This window comes from Ictidomys tridecemlineatus, chromosome 1, assembly GCF_052094955.1.
Source record: "Ictidomys tridecemlineatus isolate mIctTri1 chromosome 1, mIctTri1.hap1, whole genome shotgun sequence".
Classification (NCBI taxonomy): domain Eukaryota; kingdom Metazoa; phylum Chordata; class Mammalia; order Rodentia; family Sciuridae; genus Ictidomys; species Ictidomys tridecemlineatus.
This window is the reverse complement of record NC_135477.1, coordinates 261,732,218-261,754,807: the sequence shown is the minus strand read 5'-3', so window position 1 is coordinate 261,754,807 and position 22,590 is coordinate 261,732,218. Positions and strand designations below refer to the sequence as shown.

Sequence of the window (22,590 nt, the reverse complement as noted above, 5' to 3'; positions counted from 1 at the left end):
CAGACAACAGGCACACCCGGGTCCCCAAGACTGTGGAGGAAAGAGGCGAGGCGGGTTCAGGGTGAAAGAAATCAAGCTCCAGCCTCTAGGGTCTAGAGAAGAGAGCAAGCGCCCTCGCTGGTGAGCTTCCAGAGGGCAGCGGGGCGCTGGGAGAGCCGTGCCAGCCCTTGGTTGTCAGGGACCTTGATCACCCGAGCTCCTTCTGTCCTGAGACGTGCCTGTGTGAGTGCAGGGAGTTAGCCACCATGCCTGACCCTGGGAACACCGGGCAGGAGGGCTTGGCCTGGGGCTGTGCTCTGTCCTCCTTGGGGTGGGGGGCACTCGAGTGTGGGGATGGCTGCAACGAGTGGGCACCAGCCAGGTTTGTGAGAGAGGCCTCCGTGTGCAGAAGGGACAGCAGGCCATTAAGGGTTGGTGCCAGCGTTGGCAAGTCTCAGTGGGCAGGGGAGGGTAAGGAGAAGTCCTGGGTCTCAGGAGCTGTCCTCTGGACTGGGGTGAGACTGACGAGTCAGGGAAACACTGACTCCTGGGCTTCAGGTCACAGTGGGAACGTGACATCTGTGCTCTGCAGGGTGCAGCGAGGAGGAAGCCCACGCCAGGGAGTGGGACACGGGACTGGGAGGGGAGGAGCACTAGAACCTGTCAGCCCTGTGCCAGAGCCGGGAGGGAGCCACAGGCCCTGCTGGCTCTGAGTTGCTTAACCCAACGGCCGTGTTTACCGAGGGTCTCTTGGTCGTGTCGGCATTCTGCTCTTTAGCTCAACTTAGGTCAGTGTGTTGGGTGCCACTGGTGTCCCTTCCCTGGACAGGCGTGGCCCTGGAGAGCTGCAGGGCTCTGGCTGGGTTTTAGTCTCTGAAACCCAGACTCTGATAGCATTGCTCCAGGAGAGGCCCCAGGGACTCTGCGATCAGCGTCCTTGCTGAGGTCGTGTGGCATGTGGGTCACACTCTGGGGCATCTGCGCAGGGTGAGCGTGCTGCTGGTTCCCTGTGGAGATGGTCATTGGGTCTTGGTGTGGGTGGTGCTGCGTGAAGGTGGGGCAAGCCAGAGTGTCCCTGGGTGTGGAGTTCAGGGCGCCTTGGCGGCCTTAGATCCTTTCCCCTCACGGCTGTTGGATGTTGATTCTTGAGCCACTTCCCTAGGTTGGATTTCTTTCTAGAAAATGAGCCTGTTGCTGGCCTGTCTGCTCTGTATGGCCGGCCGCCTCTCCCTCCCCTGGTGGCCCTGATGCCTGTTGGCCTCTGGCCACTCCCACCAGAGGTCTGTCAATGGCATTTGTGTTTACAGTGGCCTTCGGCTTGTCGGTCCTCGCTGGTGTCTGTCTGGCTTCTTGTGTCTGTTTCTGCTCATTTGCCATTTCGTCTTCCTTGCTGTTTATCGTGCTGTTCTTTCTCACCCCTAGGTGGATGATCTGGTTTGTTCCTTTGCACGTGGACTGAAGGCTACACCTTTCCCTCCCTCCCAGCGTTAGCTGCATCCCTCAGTCCTGTGCATCATAGAAGTGTGTCTACAGGAGGGGACGTGTCTTTGCGGCTCTGCTTACCTCCATGTGGTTTGTGCTGTAGTCTGAGCGTGCTCCTGTACCTCGTCTGGGAGGCTGGTTGACTTGCTCCGTGATCCTCCCGTGGCTCATTGCTCAGGTCTTGCCTTAGGTGGTGTTTTCCTGCACTGTGTGGCCCGGGGGGCACCCTCCTGGTTCTTGATGTTTTCTCTTTAAAAAAGAACTAGCATTTGCAACTCTGCTGTGTCCTGAGTCAAAGTGGTAGTGTCTTTCCACTGACTGGACCTTTCAGATGTGAGGTTTTCCATAATAAAACTCTGTGCCTTCCAGTGTGCTGTGCCGCCTTCCATCTGCACACCGACTTCATTCCCTGAGCCTTCGCATGCTCTGGGTTCCGGTTCTTTGACCATCGGCCTTAATGGAGCCTGGTGTTTAAATTGTGTGTCCTAGGAGCAGAGATAGGTGGCCCCTCGCCAGTCAGTTCCGCTCTTGTCTCTTAGTTCATATCTACATTCCTGACCTTGTCCTGGGCTGGTTTCTCTGTTGCTTGGAAACATCATTTTATTTTCTCTTTTCCCTACTGTAATTTTTCTTTAAGACAAAAAGTCACATGCAAACGGGGGAAACATTGGCAATTCGTGTAGCAGGTCAATGTGGAGAGGAGGCTGCCATCTTTGGGGGGAACCAGACAGGCGCTGCCCTGTGGAGGAAGCCAAGCAGAGGCTAGTGAGCGGGTTCACCCTGAGCTGCTGTCACGCCTGTAGGCAGAGAGCTGTGGTGTCGGGGCTGTAGGCAGAGCTGTGGTGTCGGGGCTGTAGGCAGAGCTGTGGTATCTTGGCTGTTGGCAGAGAGCTGTGGTGTCAGGGCTGTAGGCAGAGAGCTGTGGTGTCAGGGCTGTAGGCAGAGAGCTGTGGTATCTTGGCTGTTGGCAGAGAGCTGTGGTGTCACGGCTGTAGGCAGAGCTGTGGTATCTTGGCTGTTGGCAGAGAGCTGTGGTGTCGGGGCTGTAGGCAGAGAGGTGTGGTGTCGGGGCTATAGGCAGAGAGCTGTGGTATCTGGGCTGTAGGCAGAGCTGTGGTGTTGGGGCTGTAGGCAGAGAGCTGTGGTGTCGGGGCTGTAGGCAGAGAGCTGTGGTGATGGGACTGTAGGCAGAGAGCTGTGGTATCTTGGCTGTTGGCAGAGAGCTGTGGTGTCGGGGCTGTAGGCAGAGCTGTGGTATCTGTAGGCAGAGAGCTGTGGTATCTGTAGGCAGAGAGGTGTGGTGTCGGGGCTGTAGGCAGAGAGCTGTGGTATCTGGGCTATAGGCAGAGCTGTGGTGTCGGGGCTGTAGGCAGAGAGCTGTGGTATCTGTAGGCAGAGAGCTGTGGTGTTGGGGCTGTAGGCAGAGAGCTGTGGTGTCGGGGCTGTAGGTAGAGAGCTGTGGTATCTGTAGGCAGAGAGCTGTGGTGTTGGGGCTGTAGGCAGAGAGCTGTGGTGTCGCGGCTGTAGGCAGAGACCTGTGGTATCTGGGCTGTAGGCAGAGAGTTCTGGTGTCAGGGCTGTAGGCAGAGAGCTGTGGTATCTTGGCTGTAGGCAGAGCTGTGGTGTCGGGGCTGTAGGTAGAGAGCTGTGGTATCTGTAGGCAGAGAGCTGTGGTGTTGGGGCTGTAGGCAGAGAGCTGTGGTGTCGCGGCTGTAGGCAGAGACCTGTGGTATCTGGGCTGTAGGCAGAGAGTTCTGGTGTCAGGGCTGTAGGCAGAGAGCTGTGGTATCTTGGCTGTAGGCAGAGCTGTGGTGTCGGGGCTGTAGGCAGAGAGCTGTGGTGTCGGGGCTGTAGGTAGAGAGCTGTGGTATCTGTAGGCAGAGAGCTGTGGTGTTGGGGCTGTAGGCAGAGAGCTGTGGTGTCGGGGCTGTAGGTAGAGAGCTGTGGTATATGTAGGCAGAGAGCTGTGGTGTTGGGGCTGTAGGCAGAGAGCTGTGGTGTCGCGGCTGTAGGCAGAGACCTGTGGTATCTGGGCTGTAGGCAGAGAGTTCTGGTGTCAGGGCTGTAGGCAGAGAGCTGTGGTATCTTGGCTGTAGGCAGAGCTGTGGTGTCGGGGCTGTAGGCAGAGAGCTGTAGTATATGGGCTGTAGGCAGAGAGCTATGGTATCTGTAGGCAGAGAGGTGTGGTGTCGGGGCTGTAGGCAGAGACCTGTGGTGTTGGGGCTGTAGGCAGAGAGCTGTGGTGTCGGGGCTGTAGGCAGAGCTGTGGTGACGGGACTGTAGGCAGAGAGCTGTGGTATCTTGGCTGTTGGCAGAGAGCTGTGGTGTCGGGGCTGTAGGCAGAGAGGTGTGGTGTCGGGGCTATAGGCAGAGAGCTGTGGTATCTGGGCTGTAGGCAGAGCTGTGGTGACGGGACTGTAGGCAGAGAGCTGTGGTATCTTGGCTGTTGGCAGAGAGCTGTGGTGTCGGGGCTGTAGGCAGAGAGGTGTGGTGTCGGGGCTGTAGGCAGAGAGCTGTGGTGTCTGGGCTGTAGGCAGAGAGCTGTGGTGTTGGGGCTGTAGGCAGAGAACTGTGGTATCTGGGCTGTAGGCAGAGAGCTGTGGTGTTGGGGCTGTAGGCAGAGAGCTGTGGTATCTTGGCTGTTGGCAGAGAGTTGTGGTGTCGGGGCTGTAGGCAGAGAGGTGTGGTGTCGGGCTGTAGGCAGAGAGCTGTGGTGTTGGGGCTGTAGGCAGAGAGCTGTGGTGTTGGGGCTGTAGGCAGAGAGCTGTGGTGTCGGGGCTGTAGGTAGAGAGCTGTGGTATCTGTAGGCAGAGAGCTGTGGTGTTGGGGCTGTAGGCAGAGAGCTGTGGTGTCGCGGCTGTAGGCAGAGAGCTGTGGTATCTGGGCTGTAGGCAGAGAGTTCTGGTGTCAGGGCTGTAGGCAGAGAGCTGTGGTATCTTGGCTGTAGGCAGAGCTGTGGTGTCAGGGCTGTAGGCAGAGAGCTGTGGTATCTGGGCTGTAGACAGAGAGCTATGGTATCTGTAGGCAGAGAGGTGTGGCGTCGGGGCTGTAGGCAGAGACCTGTGGTGTTGGGGCTGTAGGCAGAGAGCTGTGGTGTCGGGCTGTAGGCAGAGAGCTGTGGTATTTGTAGGCAGAGAGCTGTGGTGTCGGGGCTGTAGGCAGAGAGCTGTGGTGTCGGGGCTGTAGGCAGAGAGCTGTGGTGTCGGGGCTGTAGGCAGAGAGCTGTGGTATTTGTAGGCAGAGAGCTGTGGTGTCGGGGCTGTAGGCAGAGAGCTGTGGTGTTGGGGCTGTAGGCAGAGAGCTGTGGTATTTGTAGGCAGAGAGCTGTGGTATCTGGGCTGTAGGCAGAGAGCTGTGGTATCTGTAGGCAGAGATGTGTGGTGTCGGGGCTGTAGGCAGAGACCTGTGGTGTTGGGGCTGTAGGCAGAGAGGTGTGGTGTCGGGGCTGTAGGCAGAGAGCTGTGGTATTTGTAGGCAGAGAGCTGTGGTGTCGGGGCTGTAGGCAGAGAGCTGTGGTGTCGGGGCTGTAGGCAGAGAGCTGTGGTGTCGGGGCTGTAGGCAGAGAGCTGTGGTATTTGTAGGCAGAGAGCTGTGGTGTCGGGGCTGTAGGCAGAGAGCTGTGGTGTCGGGGCTGTAGGCAGAGAGCTGTGGTGTTGGGGCTGTAGGCAGAGAGCTGTGGTGTCGGGGCTGTAGGTAGAGAGCTGTGGTATCTGTAGGCAGAGAGCTGTGGTGTTGGGGCTGTAGGCAGAGAGCTGTGGTGTCGGGGCTGTAGGCAGAGAGCTGTGGTATCTGGGCTGTAGGCAGAGAGCTGTGGTATCTGTAGGCAGAGAGCTGTGGTGTTGGGGCTGTAGGCAGAGAGCTGTGGTATCTGTAGGCAGAGAGCTGTGGTGTCGGGGCTGTAGGCAGAGAGCCGTGGTGTCTGGGCTGTAGGCAGAGAGCTGTGGTATCTGGGCTGTAGGCAGAGAGCTGTGGTATCTGTAGGCAGAGAGCTGTGGTGTTGGGGCTGTAGGCAGAGAGCCATGGTGTCTGGGCTGTAGGCAGAGAGCTGTGGTATCTGTAGGCAGAGAGGTGTGGTGTCGGGGCTGTAGGCAGAGAGCTGTGATATCTGGGCTGTAGGCAGAGAGCTGTGGTATCTATAGGCAGAGAGGTGTGGTGTTCGGGCTGTAGGCAGAGAGCTACCTCCTTCCTGCTGGGCCTGGGGATCTGGAATATGGCCTGGTGGCCAAGAGCCCCACCTGCTCACTGGTAGACCTGCAGGACTGCTGCTCTGAGCAGACTCCTGTGGGACCTTGTGGCTGTTCTTAGTTAGCGGTGGGCCCAGCTCTCGCCCTCCATAGCAGCCTAGTGTTCAGCGAGCACTGGTGTTGGAGTAGCTGGCTTTCTCCCTGGCCAGGAGAGGGGCTGCTGGAGCTGGAGGCTGTTTTCATTTGCCCTGTGTGTTTGCAGTAGTTACCTGCCTTCCTGTGGGATTGTTACCAGTGTCCAGTCTCCCAGTTGTCCCAGCAGCCACTTATTATGTGCTCGTTACACATATCAACTCATCCAGGCAGAGACCTACTTGGAAGTTGTATTGATGTCCTCAGGCTGCCCTAGGAAATTATCACATCCCGGGATGCTTAAAACAGTTTTACCCTCTTCCCAAAGGGTAAAGGTCAGAAGTCTGAGGACCTGGTGCTCGTGGGGCCACCTCCCCTGCAAGCCCCAAGGAAGTCTATATGGTCACTCTCTTCCTGGTGTCCCCTAGCATCCCCTGGTTTGTAGCCGCATTGCTCTGACCTCACATGGGCTCTTCAAAGACACCAGTCCTTGGATCAGGGCCTACTGTCACCTTGCAAAACCCAATTTCCAAATAAGGTCACCTTTGGAGATTCTGAGGGGACACGAGTGGGCAGCAGGATGCTAGTCCGTTGAGATGTAGTGATCCTCCAATTTCACACTAGAGCAGGCTGAACACAGCCAGGCCCGGGAGTCTGCAGCCTCAGATCAGGAGGCCTCTGCTTTCTCCACAGGCCCTGGGAGTGCGGGTGGGTCTCCGAGGTGGGCGGGGCCTCGGAATCAGTCATGGGCGGTGGGTGGGCCTGGGGCGGGGCCTCAGAATCAGTCATGGGAGGTGGGTGGGCCTGGGGTGGGGCGGGGCCTCAGAATCAGTCATGAGAGGTGGGTGGGCCTGGGGTGGGGCGGGGTCTCTGAATCAGTCATGGGAGGTGGGTGGGCCTGGGGTGGGGCGGGGCCTCAGAATCAGTCATGGGAGGTGGGTGGGCCTGGTGTGGGGCGGGGTCTCTGAATCAGTCATGGGAGGTGGGTGGGCCTGGGGTGGGGCGGGGCCTCAGAATCAGTCATGGGAGGTGGGTGGGACTGGGGCGGGGCGGGGCCTCAGAATCAGTCATGGGAGGTGGGTGGGCCTGGGGTGGGGCGGGGCCTCAGAATCAGTCATGGGAGGTGGGTGGGCCTGGTGTGGGGCGGGGCCTCAGAATCAGTCATGGGAGGTGGGTGGGCCTGGGGTGGGGCGGGGCCTCAGAATCAGTCATGGGAGGTGGGTGGGACTGGGGCGGGGCGGGGCCTCAGAATCAGTCATGGGAGGTGGGTGGGACTGGGGCGGGGCGGGGCCTCAGAATCAGTCATGGGAGGTGGGTGGGACTGGGGCGGGGCGGGGCCTCAGAATCAGTCATGAGAGGTGGGTGGGACTGCGACGGGGCGGGGCCTCAGAATCAGTCATGGGAGGTGGGTGGGCCTGGGGTGGGGCGGGGCCTCAGAATCAGGCATGGGAGGTGGGTGGGCCTGGGGTGGGGCGGGGCCTCAGAATCAGTCATGAGAGGTGGGTGGGACTGGGGCGGGGCCTCAGAATCAGTCACGGGAGGTGGGTGGGACTGGGGCGGGGCCTCAGAATCAGTCATGGGAGGTGGGTGGGCCTGGGGTGGGGCGGGGCCTCTGAATCAGTCATGGTAGGTGGGTGGGCCTGGGGTGGGGCGGGGCCTCAGAATCAGTCATGGGAGGTGGGTGGGACTGCGACGGGGCGGGGCCTCAGAATCAGTCATGAGAGGTGGGTGGGCCTGGGGCGGGGCCTCAGAATCAGTCGGGAGGTGGGTGGGCCTGGGGCGGGGCCTCAGAATCAGTCTTGGGAGGTGGGTGGGCCTGGGGCGGGGCGGGGCCTCAGAACCAGTCATGGGAGGTGGGTGGGACTGGGGCGGGGCGGGGCCTCTGAATCAGTCATGGGAGGTGGGTGGGCCTGGGGTGGGGCGGGGCCTCTGAATCAGTCATGGGAGGTGGGTGGGCCTGGGGTGGGGCGGGGCCTCAGAATCAGTCATGGGAGGTGGGTGGGCCTGGGGCGGGGCGGGGCCTCAGAACCAGTCATGGGAGGTGGGTGTGTCTGAGTTGGGCCTGGCCTCTGTTAGAACCAGTCATGGGAGGTGAGCGTGGGGTTGGTCTGCCTGAAAACCTGGGGAGCCTAGGACAGGCCACCCTACAAGGCCTCTAAGGAAGTGTGGACAGAGAGCTGCAGGCTTAGAGGTGGAAACTAAAAGGATGTAGAGATTTTCTTTCTCCTTATGAAAATATTCTCTAAATACATAAACTTAATTTGGGTGAGAAAGTAAGAAAGTTACATTGTCATCTACCAGTTCATCTTAAGGCATTAAAATGGAAATAACTATTTCTGAAGCCAGATGGAAGAAAATGAAAAGCTATTAAAATGTACGCAAATATCGGTATTTCACCAGACAGAATGGAAATTGAAATCCCCCAGCCTCAGGGCCTAGGCCTTCATTTGGAGGTGATTTCCCCCAGCTGAGAAGTCAGGCTGCTGTTAGCTTTCTCATGTGGCCCTCATGGTGCTGTATAGACACCTGAGTGGCCCTCACTCTCGGGGCAGTGCCTGCCCATGAGCACCGCGAGTGAGAGCCTGCTGAGTAGCGTGTGCTGGGTGACCATCTACTAATAAGCGGGGACCCCAGTGTTTCCCCAGTTTCCAGGGGAGACAGAGACGTGCTCATCCAGGTGTGTGGGTGTGTTGTCGGCTCCAGTTCTGACGTGGGGCCTGCTCTTATCTGCGGACCACAAGGGCCGACTTCCCTTTCTGGGCACGGACTTGGCCACTCACTCTGATGAGGTGTATTCAGTCCTGTCGAGAGCAGCCAGTTGTGCAGGAGGTCCATGTGCCCCACTCATGGAGAGACCATGGCCTCCGAAAGCCCCCACAGTCAGTTCTCAGCAGAGCCCAGGGAAGAGAAGGCGGCATCCATTTCTGATGGAAATCCCTAGACATTTCCATCCAGGCTGCCTGGGGAGGTGTGGGTGGGTGAGGGTGCTGCACATGGCCCCATTCAGCCAGGTCGCTGGACTCTGCACGACAGACAGCAGCATTCAGCGGCTGACCACGTGGAGAGGGAGATGGCAGATACGGTGGAGGTGCTTCAGGGCACAGCAGGGCAGGGGAGCAGTGCTACAAGGGATCATGACATGGTCAGAGGTTCCGTCTCCTGGCTGCCCAGGTGACACTCCACTCCCTGGGCGAGAGGAGGGCTCACACATACATGGGAAGAGTGCCCTCTATGGGCCTCTGTTGGTGCCATGGAGTTGGGGTCCCTGTGCCAGTGAAATGGCAGGATTCTAGAATGGCAGAGAGGATTAAGTGGTCAGAGACACCAGAGTGTGCCGCTGTTCTGCAGCCATCTGAGCTCAGAGCTGAGACTGGTGTTTCTACGGATGTGCTGGTGACACCCACCTGGAAAGCTGCCTGGCTTGTGCAAAACAGCCCTCAGTTTCCAGGTCCAGAGGTTGGCAGACCTGGGGCTGTGAGGAAGGGGGACAGGGAGTCTCGGGTACATGGAAGGGCTCCAAGGAGCCACCACAGAGCTCGGTGGAAATACCCTGATCCTCTCCCAAGAGACCTGGCCCTCCACAGAGCACCCTGCACTCTGCTGGACTTGGTGTTAGGTCTGGGCTGACCCGAGGGACCCACAGTGCCCTCCCCGGGGGACCCACAGTGCCCTTGTGGTGCTCCTTGTCTCTGGTAACACTGTGCTTTGAGTCCACTGGGCAGGGCACTGTGACAGCCGCTCTGGCTGTTCGTGGTTGACGTCAGCCTGATCTACCCTGGCCCACAGCTTGCCCACCTTACTCTGGAGGTAGCAGGTGGCTTCCTGGACCTCTCTCTGATCTCTCCTTTTAATGCTCTGTTTAGACCATTTCCATCATTCATAATTAGTGATGTTAGGGCTCATATCTGCCTTTGCGTTTTGTTCTGTTTTTATTTACCTTTTGTTTATTTATTTTTGGTACCTGGGATTGAACTCAGGGGCTCTGAGCCCATCCCCCACCCTATTTTGCATTTTTCAATTTAGAGACGGGGTCTCACTAAGTTGCCTAGTGCCTCCCTGTTGCTGAGGCTGGCTTGTGTGGGCAGGCTCAACCTCAGCCAGGGACAGGCTCCAGCTTCTTTGGGGGTCTTGCTGCCTCCTGTTCCTCCCAATGGCTGGGGCGGGGACAAGCACTTCCAAAAGCAGTGTGCCCAGAGAGTGGGAGGAAGGGCAGCATCTGGCCCAGAGCCCTGCCTGACCCCCTTCTACAGGACAGTTGGTCAGGGGCTCTGGGACTGCGTGTGCGGCTGAGCTGTCAGGAGAGGGCCGTAACTACCCCAGGAGTGGTTTCAAGTATGGATGTAGAGACAGTAGGAGAGGAAGACCAAGGAGACAGCCCCCTGAGCAGGCAGGAGAGGGCTGCTCCCTGCAGAGGGACTCTGTTGCGTTCCACGGCCACTCCAGGGGAACTGGGCTGCACGAAATGACCACACAGAGACAGAGGTGCCTTTTTCTTTGGGTCCTGTGACAGCTCCTCCGACCTTAGGGGTCCATGAAAAGAGGGGGGGGGAGGGAGGGAAAACATGTTGCACCATTTTATTGGGGAAAAGCCATTCAGATGAGGCAAGGGATCAGTTTTCAGGAGTTGAGTTTTCAGGGGCTGAGTCTAGCTTCTGATGTCCGCTGTGAGCAGGGTGACTGACATCTAGGAAGGCCACACCCAAAGGCAGAGCAAGAGAAGGGGACACACAAAGGGCGTTTCCATGGAACATTCTACCCCAAACAGGGCAAGGGGTGGGATTATGAAAGAATAAGTACGTGTAGCCACCCCAGGGTGTGCCTACTCAGAGGACTGGCCTTGCTGTCCGAGCAGGGGAAAGACCGAGTCATGGCCCTACCGCTCCAGACTGCAGTGATCTTTCAGATCCCGGTGCATCAGGACTGGAAAGCGTGGTCACTCAATGTGGCTCCCACAGGACCCCGCAGCAGCACCGGTCCTTGGGGCAGAGTCCACTGGAGGGCTGGGGCTGCGCTTCTGAGGCTTCTTGGCCTGGCCTGAGGGGCGTGGCATGGGTGCAGAGTGACAGGTGGGCAGGCCAGGGCTGAGCAGGCTGGACCTCCTCGCCCTGAACCCTGTCCCTCTTTATGTCCTCATGTTCTAACTCAGAAGTGAGGAAGGCCCCTGGTGGCACCACTGTGGCCTGCAGCCCAGGCCTCCGCATCAAATGCCCGAGTTACGCTGGAGCATGGGGTAATGGCTTTGTGGTAAAACGCTTCAGGAGACCCGCACCCTCGGCTCAGGTGGTTTCTGGAGAGGAGAGGAAGGGTCCCGTGCAGTGTGCAGAGTGGTGGCTGCTCAGCCCCTGGGGGGAGGCCCCAGCCCAGGAGGTCTCACCTGCCAGGTGGGAGCTCATGAAAACAGGTGAGATGCTGTTCCACAGGGGCATGTGGAAGGCTATGGGTTCCCCCTGCTCAGTCCCAGCACCCACCCCTTCCACTGCCAGCCGGAATATTCTGGCAAGTGTTGGTGGGCTCTGGTGAAAAGCAGGGGGACAGGAATACAGACTGATGCTTCTCCCAAAGGGTGGACATGGGGTCCCCTGTTCCCTGGCTGCCCTCTACTCCAGGGCTTAGGCGGGGGCCTCTTGAAAGGGGCACTGCTCCGGGAGCAGTTGTCATGGCCCCTTGTGGGCAGGGACCCTGGCCTGGTGAGCCCCGCCTGCCCACCAGAGGGCAGTAGCGCACAGCCTGCGTCTGGCCCCAGCAGCAGGGGCCACGTGGGCACCAGAGCACCACGACCACCAACCCCGATCGCTTTGTGCAGAGGCCCAGGGGCACCCAGGGTTGTCTGAGGAGACACCTGAGGTCCATGACAGCAGGGCTGTGCCCCCAAAGCAGGTGCAGTGTCCTGGGGAGCCTCCTCTGTGTGGGCTTTGCCGTGGCGGCCCCCAGATAGGGAGGGCCCTGGGCAGTATTTGCAGAGTCAGTGTTTGCACCTCTGGGTGGTGTCCCAGCCCAGGGCCGCAGTGAACCTCCACTCACCGGTGGCAGCCTTTCCTGCAGCGGAGGCGGATGCCAAGGACCCCTGGTGGTGTGCACCCCAGCCTCCTGGCACCCCTGTACCTGGGGTGACTTCGCCTGGCTTAGAAGGGCTGAGAAAGGGAGGCTCCTCGTCACCTGTCATGGGGGTGGCCTCCACCTGCCCCCAGGGGGCGGCTGGTCTCTGGGGAGTCATTAGGTTCCCATAGAGGAGCCACTGGAGCCCCCGGACACCTGCATCTGTTCCACAGGAAGCGCACTGTCCAGGACCCAGGAAGCGGCAACTCCCCTGGCAGCCTGTGGTCACACCACACTGCACTCTGGAAGGTGCTGGCCGAGCTGCCTATACCTGGAAACTGCACTCACGTCCATTTCCTGAGTGTGGACACTAACAGCACGCTGGGGCTCACACATTGCTCACAGCCTAGGAGCCCACGAAGACCCCTCTGCTGGGAGTACACAGGATCCCAGTGGACAGGAAGTCAGCCCACCACACCTGGATGCCACTCCCTTCCTCTACCCCTTCTCTGGGTTTGCCTCAGGGCCCTTCTGGGGGTGGAAACTTGTGTTGCTGATGGTGGTGGGCCACTCCCTCCTGTCCCAGGTACCCCCATGGCAGGTAGGGCGCCCTGGGGCTGAGTGCTGCTCCCCCACTGGTTCCCCTCTGGTAGGTGGGGCCCCCTGGAGCTGAGTGGTGCTCCCCACTGGTTCCCCTCTGGCAGGTGGGGTCCCCTGGGGCTGAGTGGTGCTCCCCCACTGGTTCCCCTCTGCCAGGTGGGATCCCCTGGGGCTCAGTGGTGCTCCCGCACTGGTTCCCCTCTGCCAGGTGGGGTCCCCTGGGGCTGAGTGGTGCTCCCCCACTGGTTCTCCTCTGCCAGGTGGGGTGCCCTGGGGCTGAGTGGTGCTCCCCCACTGGTTCCCTCTGGCAGGTGGGATCCCCTGGGGCTGAGTGGTGCTCCCCCACTGGTTCCCCTCTGGTAGGTGGGGTCCCCTGGGGCTGAGTGGTGCTCCCCCACTGGTTCCCCTCTGGTAGGTGGGACACCTGGGGCTGATTGATGCTCCCCCACTGGTTCCCCCATGGCAGGTAGGGCCCCCTGGGGCTGAGTGGTGCTCCCCCACTGGTTCCCTCTGGCAGGTAGGGCCCCCTGGGGCTGAGTGGTGCTCCCCCACTGGTTCCCTCTGGCAGGTGGAGTTCCCTGGGGCTGAGTGGTGCTCCCCCACTGGTTCTCCCATGGCAGGTAGGGCCCCCTGGGGCTGAGTGGTGCTCCCCCACTGGTTCCCTCTGGCAGGTGGAGTTCCCTGGGGCTGAGTGGTGCTCCCCCACTGGTTCCCCCATGGCAGGTAGGGCCCCCTGGGGCTGAGTGGTGCTCCCCCACTGGTTCTCCCATGGCAGGTAGGGCCCCCTGGGGCTGAGTGGTGCTCCCCCACTGGTTCTCCTCTGCCAGGTGGGGTGCCCTGGGGCTGAGTGGTGCTCCCCCACTGGTTCCCTCTGGTAGGTGGGGTCCCCTGGGGCTGAATGGTGCTCCCCCACTGGTTCCCTCTGGCAGGTGGGATCCCCTGGGGCTGAGTGGTGCTCCCCCACTGGTTCCCCTCTGGTAGGTGGGGTCCCCTGGGGCTGAATGGTGCTCCCCCACTGGTTCCCTCTGGCAGGTAAGATCCCCTGGGGCTGAGTGGTGCTCCCCCACTGGTTCCCCCATGGCAGGTAGGGCCCCCTGGGGCTGAGTGGTGCTCCCCCACTGGTTCCCTCTGGCAGGTGGAGTTCCCTGGGGCTGAGTGGTGCTCCCCCACTGGTTCCCCCATGGCAGGTAGGGCCCCCTGGGGCTGAGTGGTGCTCCCCCACTGGTTCCCTCTGGCAGGTGGGGTCCCTGGGGCTGAGTGGTGCTCCCCCATTGGTTCCCCTCTGGCAGATGGGGTCCCCTGGGGCTGAGTGGTGCTCCCCCAATGGTTCCCCTCTGCCAGGTGGGGCCCCCTGGGGCTGAGTGGTGCTCCCCCACTGGTTCCCTCTGGCAGGTGGGATCCCCTGGGGCTGAGTGGTGCTCCCCCACCGGTTCCCCTCTGCCAGGTGGGATCCCCTGGGGCTGAGTGGTGCTCCCCCACTGGTTCCCCTCTGGTAGGTGGGGTCCCCTGGGGCTGAGTGGTGCTCCCCCACTGGTTCCCTCTGGTAGGTGGGACACCTGGGGCTGAGTGGTGCTCCCCCAATGGTTCCCTCTGGTAGGTGGGACACCTGGGGCTGAGTGGTGCTCCCCCACTGGTTCCCTCTGGCAGGGGGGGTCCCCTGGGGCTGAGTGGTGCTCCCCCACTGGTTCCCTCTGGCAGGTGGGATCCCCTGGGGCTGAGTGGTGCTCCCCCACTGATTCTCTCTGGTAGGTGGGGTCCCCTGGGGCTGAGTGGTGCTCCCCCACTGGTTCCCTCTGGCAGGTGGGATCCCCTGGGGCTGAGTGGTGCTCCCCCACTGGTTCCTCTCTGGCAGGTGGGGTCCCCTGGGGCTGAGTGGTGCTCACCCACTGGTTCCCCTCTGGCAGGTGGGGTCCCCTGGGGCTGAGTGGTGCTCCCCCACTGGTTCCCCTCTGGCAGGTGGGGTCCCCTGGGGCTGAGTGCTGCTCCCCCACTGGTTCCCCTCTGGCAGGTGGGGTCCCGGGGGGCTGAGTGTTGCTCCCCCACTGGTTCCCCTCTGGCAGGTGGGATCCCCTGGGGCTGAGTGGTGCTCCCCCACTGGTTCCCTCTGGCAGGTGGGATCCCCTGGGGCTGAGTGGTGCTCCCCCACTGATTCTCTCTGGTAGGTGGGGTCCCCTGGGGCTGAGTGGTGCTCCCCCACTGGTTCTCTCTGGCAGGTGGGGTCCCCTGGGGCTGAGTTGTGCTCCCCCACTGGTTCCCCTCTGGCAGGTGGGATCCCCTGGGGCTGAGTGGTGCTCCCCCACTGGTTCCCTCTGGCAGGTGGGATCCCCTGGGGCTGAGTGGTGCTCCCCCACTGGTTCCCCTCTGCCAGGTGGGATCCCCTGGGGCTGAGTGGTGCTCCCCCACTGGTTCCCCTCTGGCAGGTGGGATCCCTTGGGGCTCAGTGGTGCTCCCCCACTGGTTCCCCTCTGGCAGGTGGGGTCCCCTGGGGCTGAGTGGTGCTCCCCCACTGGTTCCCTCTGGCAGGTGGGATCCCCTGGGGCTGAGTGGTGCTCCCCCACTGGTTCCCCTCTGCCAGGTGGGATCCCCTGGGGCTGAGTGGTGCTCCCCCACTGGTTCCCTCTGGCAGGTGGGATCCCCTGGGTCTGAGTGATGCTCCCCCACTGGTCCCCCTCTGGCAGATGGGGTCTTCTGGGGCTGAGTGGTGGTCCCCCACTGGTTCTCTCTGACAGGTGGGGTCCCCTGGGGCTGAGTGGTGCTCCCCCACTGGTCCCCCTCTGGCAGATGGGGTCCCCTGGGGCTGAGTGGTGGTCCCCCACTGGTTCTCTCTGACAGGTGGGGTCCCCTGGGGCTGAGTGGTGCTCCCCCACTGGTTCCCCTCTGGCAGATGGGGTCCCCTGGGGCTGAGTGGTGGTCCCCCACTGGTTCCCCTCTGGTAGGTGGGGCCCCCTGGGGCTGAGTGGTGCTCCCCCACTGGTCCCCCTCTGGCAGATGGGGTCCCCTGAGGCTGAGTGGTGCTCCCCCACTGGTTCCCCTCTGGTAGGTGGGGCCCCCTGGGGCTGAGTGGTGCTCCCCCACTGGTTCCCTCTGGCAGGTGGGATCCCCTGGGTCTGAGTGATGCTCCCCCACTGGTCCCCCTCTGGCAGGTGGGGTCCCCTGGGGCTGAGTGGTGGTCCCCCACTGGTTCTCTCTGACAGGTGGGGTCCCCTGGGGCTGAGTGGTGCTCCCCCACTGGTCCCCCTCTGGCAGATGGGGTCCCCTGGGGCTGAGTGGTGGTCCCCCACTGATTCTCTCTGACAGGTGGGGTCCCCTGGGGCTGAGTGGTGCTCCCCCACTGGTCCCCCTCTGGCAGATGGGGTCCCCTGGGGCTGAGTGGTGCTCCCCCACTGGTTCCCCTCTGGTAGGTGGGGCCCCCTGGGGCTGAGTGGTGCTCCCCCACTGGTTCCCTCTGGCAGGTGGGATCCCCTGGGTCTGAGTGATGCTCCCCCACTGGTCCCCCTCTGGCAGATGGGGTCCCCTGGGGCTGAGTTGTGCTCCCCCACTGGTTCCCCTCTGGCAGGTGGGGTCCCCTGGGGCTGAGTGGTGCTCCCCCACTGGTTCCCCTCTGGCAGGTAGGATCCCCTGGGGCTGAGTGGTGCTCCCCCACTGGTTCCCTCTGACAGGTGGGGTCCCCTGGGGCTGAGTGGTGCTCCCCCACTGGTTCCCTCTGGCAGGTGGGGTCCCCTGGGGCTGAGTGGTGCTCCCCCACTGGTTCCCCTCTGGCAGGTGGGGTCCCCTGGGGCTGAGTGGTGCTCCCCCACTGGTTCCCCTCTCCCTGGACAGATGTGCAGTGTAGTTACTACAGCACGTGGAAACCTGATGTCCCCCCTTTTTTGTTATGTAATGCCATGTTGCCTTAGGGTGGGGACTCCCACAATTTTCCTCCCAGGGCCAAGGACCCTCCTTACCCAGCTGAGAACACAGGTGACCAACCCTGAACTGACTTCCCCAGGTCCTGGCCCCTGCTTAGCAGTGCCTCTGTCCAGATGGAGGACAGCGGGGACCTTGCAGCACCCCGACCCCTCCTCCACAGTGTCACCCTCACTGTTTATCCCTTTGGTCCCTCCCAGCTTCCTCCGGTGGCCATCGTGGCAGGTGGCTGTCCCTTTGTTGTGGCCTGGGATCCACCCTCCCGTGGGGGGCGGCCTCCGTTCTCCTCTCCCAGGGATCTCTCGGGCCTCCACCTGGCATGGCCGCTCTCCTCCTCCAGGGCAGGACTTCCCTGACCATCACCAGTCCCCATCAGGCCCTAGTCCCGGGCTGAGGACTCTTGGCCCTTGGTGCCGTCTGAGAACTTGTTTCTGGTTGCATGAGCCCCACGCTGGCAGGCCACGTCCACCTGTCCACGCTCAGTGCCCCTTCACGGGGCGGGCAGGAGGTTTTCTTCTCTGCGGACCTGTCAGAGCCCTAGAGTGCCTGGGGCAGGGCAGCTGGGGGTCCCTGGCCTCCCCACAGGCGCACTGGGGAGCGGACTCCAGGGCTGAGGGGGGACGGCGTGGACAAGAGCAGAAAAGCCCCCTTTAAAGCAGAGGGTGCTTCCAACAGGCCCTGGTCCTGTCCCTGTGCTGGGGGCCAGCCCCTGAGCCCACCCCTCTGAGGGCCGCCTACCCATCCATTCTTTCTTCCCGTGACTTGTTCTTGGAAACAATTAGATGGCAACACCGTGGTCGCAGGCCGTGAGCCCCTCATTGTCCCGTGCTCCTGAGAAGCTCGTTATTTTATGCATGTACTCAGGGCCATTTGGCCGCCCGCCGCTGTGGACCTGTGGTCTCAATCACTCCCGGGCGCTCCCCCACCACGGGCCGGAGCTCTTCATCAGTATCACTGCCACTGCTGGTGCTTCCGTTAATTTAATTTTGTCGTACACCACGGAGAGCGCCACTTCCTTCGCACGCGCATTTGCATATTGAAGTGAGTTATGGCGCCCTTGTTAATGGAGGCAGCTTGTTCTGTGCGGGGAATGGCCATCGTGCCCGGGAGGCGGCCAGCCCCGAGGGGGTCGATCCCAAAGTCTGCTTCGTCAGTAGTTTCTCACTGCTGTGCTTTCCAACAGGAAAGGGCGCGGCGGGGTGGGGGGGGTGCCACTTCAGTGGCTGCCAGGCTACACAAGATGGTTCCAGGGACCACACTCACTCTAGCCCACGGAATGTTCCAGAGACACATCTCCCTAGTGCTGCCCTGGGCCCCACCTGCCTCCCCAAGGGCCAACATCTGGCCGCCGTGGGTGAGGGTCACCCTGGGGCAACTTGCTGAGTTGGGAGCAGGTGCCTGAGAAGGGCTGGGGCCTGTCGCCACCTGCAGAGCCTGCCTCCTGATCCCCATGTCCCCTCCTGGGACGGGCTGCCCTGCGACCCTCCTCTCCCTGCAGAAAGCCCCGGGCCTGGCTGGGCTGCAGGTTTTGCACTGGAAGCTCCTGCTGGCTCTGCCCATGGTCGGAGGCTCTGGGTGGGCAGGTGGGCTGCAGACCCCAGGGCAGTCTTTCTTCATTCGGGGTCAGGCTGTGGCTGGGAGCATGTCCTCTGGCTGCTCATTGGCCACCTCAGGAGCCACCTTGCCCCTCCACCCTCTGCTGGCCCTGCCACCTCAGGAGCCACCTTGCCCCTCCACCCTCTGCTGGGCCCTGCCACCTCAGGAGCCTTCCTGCCCTCCACCCTCTGCTGGGCCCTGTCACCTCAGGAGCCACCTTGCCCCTCCACCCTCTGCTGGGCCCTGCCACCTCAGGAGCCGTCCTGCCCTCCACCCTCTGCTGGGCCCTGCCACCTCAGGAGCCACCTTGCCCTCCACCCTCTGCTGAGCCCTGTCACCTCAGGAGCCGTCCTGCCCTCCACCCTCTGCTGGGCCCTGCCACCTCAGGAGCCGTCCTGCCCTCCACCCTCTGCTGGGCCCTGTCACCTCAGGAGCCACCTTGCCCTCCACCCTCTGCTGAGCCCTGTCACCTCAGGAGCCGTCCTGCCCTCCACCCTCTGCTGGGCCCTGCCACCTCAGGAGCCGTCCTGCCCTCCACCCTCTGCTGGGCCCTGTCACCTCAGGAGCCGTCCTGCCCTCCACCCTCTGCTGGGCGCTGCCACCTCAGGAGCCATCCTGCCCTCCACGCTCTGCTGGGCCCTGCCACCTCAGGAGCCGTCCTGCCCTCCACCCTCTGCTGGGCCCTGCCACCTCAGGAGCCGTCCTGCCCTCCACCCTCTGCTGGGCCCTGTCACCTCAGGAGCCATCCTGCCCTCCACCCTCTGCTGGGCCCTGTCACCTTAGGAGCCACCTTGCCCCTCCACCCTCTGCTGGGCCCTGCCACCTCAGGAGCCGTCCTGCCCTCCACCCTCTGCTGGGCCCTGCCACCTCAGGAGCCGTCCTGCCCCTCCACCCTCTGCTGGGCCCTGCCACCTCAGGAGCCGTCCTGCCCTCCACCCTCTGCTGGGCCCTGCCACCTCAGGAGCCGTCCTGCCCCTCCACCCTCTGCTGGGCCCTGCCACCTCAGGAGCCGTCCTGCCCCTCCACCCTCTGCTGGGCCCTGCCACCTCAGGAGCCGTCCTGCCCCTCCACCCTCTGCTGGGCCCTGCCACCTCAGGAGCCGTCCTGCCCCTTCACCCTCTGCTGGGCCCTGCCACCTCAGGAGCCGTCCTGCCCTCCACCCTCTGCTGGGCCCTGCCACCTCAGGAGCCGTCCTGCCCTCCACCCTCTGCTGGGCCCTGCCACCTCAGGAGCCGTCCTGCCCTCCACCCTCTGCTGGGCCCTGTCACCTCAGGAGCCGTCCTGCCCTCCACCCTCTGCTGGGCCCTGCCACCTCTGGAGCCATCCTGCCCTCCACCCTCTGCTGGGCCCTGTCACCTTAGGAGCCGTCCTGCCCTCCACCCTCTGCTGGGCCCTGCCACCTCAGGAGCCGTCCTGCCCTCCACCCTCTGCTGGGCCCTGTCACCTCAGGAGCCGTCCTGCCCTCCACCCTCTGCTGGGCCCTGCCACCTCTGGAGCCATCCTGCCCTCCACCCTCTGCTGGGCCCTGTCACCTTAGGAGCCGTCCTGCCCTCCACCCTCTGCTGGGCCCTGTCACCTTAGGAGCCACCTTGCCCCTCCACCCTCTGCTGGGCCCTGTCACCTCAGGAGCCGTCCTGCCCTCCACCCTCTGCTGAGCCCTGTCACCTCAGGAGCCGTCCTGCCCTCCACCCTCTGCTGGGCCCTGCCACCTCTGGAGCCGTCCTGCCCTCCACCCTCTGCTGGGCGTCTGCCCCCTAAGGGCAGCTTCTCCAGGCAGTAACTCGCCATCTCTGCGCTGGTCAGGAGGCCTTGAGGGCCTGTCTCTGGGCATGACGTGGCGGGCAGAGGGCTAGGGCTTCTTAGGACTGGAGTCCTTGACAGTATTCCCTGGGGACAGGCTCTCCAAGGGGCATGCCACCCCCCGTACCTGCCCCCTGGGTATCAGCAGCTGCTGCGTGGGGGAGGCTGAGTCTCCCATCCCAGTCCCGTCCCCCAGCAGGCCTCCTGATGGAGTGGGCCTCGGTGCCCTCTCGAGTGGCCGTGGGTCAGTGGTAGTCCTGGGGAAAGATGTCCAAGGGGGACGCTGTGTTACTGCTGTCTCCTTTTGTTTAAAGCACACCCCTTGCTCAGGGGCCTCTGCTTCCACTCATGGGCAGTAGTTTGTGACCACACTGTTACGTAGCCAGGAGTGAGTACTGCCCATAGAAAGGACGACTAGTCTTCCAAAGGTACAGTCACAGCGCCTCAAATAACATCTGGGAACAAGCCAGACCAAACCACAAGTGTTGTTCCGCTCAGGTTAGCGTGGGGCCCGCGTCCAGCTTGCAGGGGTTCTAGCCTCTGGGCACAAGGTCTTAGACTGTCCAGCCCCAGGGGAGTGTTCTGCCCCTGGAGGAGAGTCGAAGCTCTGGAGAAGTCTTGGAATCCAGCCAGGCACAGGTGATGTTCCCAAAGGTGAGGTGGAGACGGCACAAGCCCTGGTGTGAGCCCTGCAGGGAGAGCATGGACACCCACTGAGGACACAAGGGGTCCCTGGACCCCTGCAGGGTCCGCCCCAGGGAGAGCAGGAGCCTCTCAGAGCAAGGCCTGTGTGAAGGGGACCAGCAGAGAGGTGCTGCACTTGGTGTCTCTGCTTAGTGAGGGCGTCCTGGGGGGCTCGGCCCCCAGCACAGCAGGGGTCCAGGGCCCGGCCCCCCTGGCTCGATGCCTGAGGAGGGATCCATGGAGAGTTGTAGGTGAGGGCAGCTGGTAGCCGCTGGGGCAGGTTCAGATGCCCGGTGGTGGGGACGCTGTCCCACAGAGCCCTGAAGTCTGCAGCCGCGGAGCCTGAGGCAGCACAAGGCCCAGCACCCTGCTCTGCTCCTGCGCGGCTGGCTTCTGAGGAAGTTCCAGTGCAGCGGGAGGCGAGTTCACCCCTGACCTTCATGCCTTTGTCCTTCAGGTGCAGCAAGGGCCTTGACCTTCAAGGTGGTGTGTTTCCCTGAATTTAGTACCTCACAGGGATTTGGTCTCCTCACTGTGTTGGGGACAGTCCTTGTGCACCTGGGAGGCCTTGTCTTCCAGCTGTGCTTGGCCATGGGCAGGAGTCTTTGGCAGTGAAACCTGGGCATCTCTCTCTGATGGCTGACTCACATTCTCCTAATTCACATGCTGAAGCTCTGACCCCAGGGCCTTAGGAGGGTCTCAAGGGGCAGCTAGGGTACTGAGGTCCTGAGGTGGTCCTGGGCTAACATGAGGGCACCCTCATGAGTGGTGAGCAGACACGGGCACACGGGAACGGCTGTGAGGCAGCAAGAGGACCGTCCTCGCACCAAGGAGAAGAAGGGCCAGCCCCACCAGGCCTCGTCTTCCAGCCTCCGGGACTCTGGACAGGAAGTCCTGCTCTCCAGGGCCGGGCTGTGCTTTGCTGCAGCTGAGCTGGTGCTACCGCTGCCTGTGGGCGTTCTCTGCCGTCTCTCCAAAGGGCCTGGCAGGAGCTCGCCCTGGGGCAGCTGGGGAAGGCACCTGCTGCCCTGATGCCTGTCTCAACGTGCTGCCAGCTGTCCAGACTCCCGCAAAGCTTCCATCCAGGTAGGGGTGGGCAGAGGTCTCCGGCCTCCACGCCCTGAGCTGCTCCTGTCCACCCTCACCCTTCCATCAGTGTGTGTCCAGCTGCCCTCTCCCAGGCCCTGTGGGGGAGTGTTTTGAAGGCAATGTAGCCATGTGGCCCCCACCAGGCTCCCAGGCCCCTGGTGAAGCCCCCCAAGCCAGGCCAGGGCACATGCTTCCTGTTAGGAAGACCTCTCCTGCACACCCCGATCTCCTGCGGCTTGTGGCTTCAGAGTCAGATGAGTACTCTTAAATACCCACCCTTGGCACTTGGAAAAGACTCAGGGTCAGCACACTGAAGTACTTCCCATAACACCTGGAAAGGACTCAGGGTCAGCACGCTGAAGTACTTCCCATAACACCTGGAAAGGACTCAGGGTCAGCACGCTGAAGTACTTCCCATAACACCTGGAAAGGACTCAGGGTCAGCACGCTGAAGTACTCCCCATGGCACCTTGAAAAGGACTCATGGTCAGCACATTGAAGTACTCACCATGGCACCTTGGAAAGGACTCAGGGTCAGCACACTGAAGTACTCCTCATGGCCACTTGGAAAGGACTCAGGGTCAGCACATTGAAGTACTCACCATGGCACCTTGGAAAGGACTCAGGGTCAGCACACTGAAGTACTCTCCATGGCACCTTGGAAAGGACTCAGGGTCAGCACACTGAAGTACTCCCCATGGCACCTTGGAAAGGACTCAGGGTCAGCACACTGAAGTACTCCCCATGGCACCTTGGAAAGGACTCAGGGTCAGCACACTGAAGTACTCCCCATGGCACCTTGGAAAGGACTCAGGGTCAGCACACTGAAGTACTCCCCATGGCACCTTGGAAAGGAGTCCGGGTCAGCACAATGACGTACTCCCCATGGCATCTTGGAAAGGACTCAGGGTCAGCACGCTGAAGTACTCCTCATGGCACTTGGAAAGGACTCAGGGTCAGCACGCTGAAGTACTCCCCATGGCACCTTGGAAATGACTCAGGGTCAGCACAATGAAGTACTCCCCATGGCACTTGGAAAGGACTCAGGGTCAGCACGCAGAAGTACTCCCCATGGCCACTTGGAAAGGACTTAGGGTTGGTC

At 61.9% G+C, this 22,590-nt stretch overlaps 1 long non-coding RNA gene across 1 annotated transcript; it reads left to right on the top strand.

The window, feature by feature from the left end:
- The first annotated feature begins 135 nt into the window (after window positions 1-135).
- On the top strand, window positions 136-1,829 carry LOC144365824 (uncharacterized). The gene is made up of 2 exons (XR_013424564.1): window positions 136-767; window positions 1,402-1,829. It is a non-coding gene; the product is annotated as an uncharacterized LOC144365824 (long non-coding RNA).
- The last annotated feature ends 20,761 nt before the right edge of the window (window positions 1,830-22,590 follow it).